The sequence below is a fragment of the Bison bison genome, unplaced genomic scaffold (assembly GCF_000754665.1).
Source record: "Bison bison bison isolate TAMUID 2011002044 unplaced genomic scaffold, Bison_UMD1.0 scf7180017864230, whole genome shotgun sequence".
Classification (NCBI taxonomy): Eukaryota; Metazoa; Chordata; class Mammalia; order Artiodactyla; family Bovidae; genus Bison; species Bison bison.
In genome coordinates this window covers 522,645-524,866 of record NW_011494802.1, presented here as the reverse complement: position 1 = coordinate 524,866, position 2,222 = coordinate 522,645, and the positions used below count along the sequence as shown (strand labels likewise).

The 2,222-nt window shown below is 41.7% G+C and overlaps 1 protein-coding gene across 1 annotated transcript in view; it reads left to right on the top strand.

The window, feature by feature from the left end:
* The window catches only part of RECK (reversion-inducing-cysteine-rich protein with kazal motifs), an 81,387-nt gene that overhangs the window by 32,835 nt on the left and 46,330 nt on the right, over positions 1 to 2,222 (top strand). The window lies entirely within an intron of this gene.

The following is a 2,222-nucleotide window of genomic DNA, read 5'->3' as shown; positions in this document are numbered from 1 at the left end:
ATTTGCTTCCAGTTGGTTGGATACTCTGTGGTAATCATGAACAAACTTCTGTGAGTAATCTAGACCTGTTAATCCTAGTTTAGGGTCTCATTTTTGTCCCACTATTGAAATGACATTATTTGAAATGCTGAAGAAATTGAAGAATCACTTGTTTAGTGATGTCCATGTTGCATTAAGGGACTTTCCTGGTGGCTCAGCAGTAAAGAATCCACCTGCAAATGCAGGAGAGACAGGTCCAATCCCTGGGTTAGCAAAATCCCCTGCAGGGGGAAATGGCAACCCACTCCAGTGTTCTTGTCTGGGAAATCCCATGGTCAGAGGACCCTGATGGGCTACAGTCCATAAGGTCACAAAAGCGTCAGCCATGACTTAGTGACTAAACAGCAACAATGTCATATTAAACTCCTTTACGTGTTCTAGTCACTTAGATTTTTTTTCACTAAAAAGCCATGGTGTCCACAACAAGGAGAAAACATCTTGTAGAGGTTTAAAAAAACATGTTTTTAAAGTTCCATTGTTGGGGAATTCCCTGCAATCTGATGGTTAGGACTCAGTGCTTTCACTGCTGTGGCCCAGGTTCAATCCCTGGTCAGAGAACTAAGATCCCACAAGCTGTGTGGTGCGACCCAAAAAAAAGGTCAAGTATTTAATCTCTGATTTAACATTTAATAAGCTAGATTTTTCATGCAAACCTTCAAACTGGGAGAAATTTCAGTCCATCTGTGCAAAGCAAACTGATTTTATTTATTGAGGTCTTCAGAACAAAACAGTCCCTTTTACTTTTAACTAGTAGCCTTGGGAATAGGAAACATTAACATTTCATAGAATGTGTTCTTTTGGGTCTTTCTCCAGAAGTGACTAAAACATCAAAGATTCAAGCTTGATTTTGTTTGTTTTTAATAAGATTCATACGATCCTTGTTTTTTTTTCATCATCATCATTGGTGAGAATGGGAAAGGGAGCTGGAGGGACCAGTTATAGTAGAAAGGCAGTGGGAGAGAGACAGGATTGAGACAAGTGGACAAGTGGAGAAATGTTAGAAGGGGTCACTGAAGTGGAAAAGCAGGTGACCAGGTCAAAAATAAATCTACAGAGCTAACTTATGAACAAGAAGTTGGAGCTGCAGAATGTGCCTCCTACTTGGACCCCAAAAGGAAGGTCGATGTGACATGAAAGATCACATAGGGTTCTTGTTGATTTCACTCTGTATCTTAGTTTTTCTACTAGGTTTGCCCACAGGTTACCTGCTCCCAGTACTAGGTGGAAGGGCTTATTGCAGCTCTCAAAAACCATTGAAGGTAGGGCAGGGAACTAGTTAATGAAAGCAGCTGCCTGAAGAAAGACTTCATGTTCAAAATTTTTTAAAGGATATAATAACCAAGAAGATTATTTTTTTTACAATTTAAGATGTTGATTTTAAAAACAGGAGACTGTTAAGATAGATCACTCTATGGACATAAATTCAGCTTTGCATTGGCTACTTTCAAAATAATAATCCAAAGTCTTCTCACAGGATAGTGTCATAGGAGAGCACAAGCAGAGCACTCTGGGTTCTAGCCCCACCCAGCTCTGCCCTTTGCTTACTGTGTATATCTGTCTCTCCACCTATATCGTGAAGGCTTTGGGACTTAAAAATCTTTGGGGACACTGTCAATTCCCACATGCTGGCTTGTTCTTTGGGTCTCTGAGGTTGTGGTAGGTTCTCACCTCAGTTACCCTGTAATTTTGATCTCTTCTAGAGTAAAATGAGTGGGGTGGGGGAGGTGTTTATATGAGTATAGTATTGGTGGCAGGAGGTCAAAAGAGGCTCCATATAAACCCAGGTATAAACCCTCAGTTACTGCCTGCTTTTGCCACTAGATGGCGATAAGATATTTGATCCCTTCACCAGACTTAAGACGAGTTTAGCCAAGACTCACAAGATTGACCGTTGAAAGAAATGAAGAAACTAAGCCAGTGCTGCAACTCATGTGTGTCCTGAGCCCTGTCAAACTAACCAGCAGTAGTTTAAGCAGTGAAGGGCTTCCCTGGTAGCTCAGCAGTAAAGAATCAACCTGCTACTGCTGGAGGCCTGGATTCAATCCCTGGGTCAGGAAGATCCCCTGGAGAAGGAACTGGCAACCCACTTCAGTATTCTTGCCTGGGAAATCTCAAGGACAAAGAAGCCTGGCAGGCTACAGTCCATGGGGTTGCAAAGAGTCAGACACAACTTAGCAACTAAA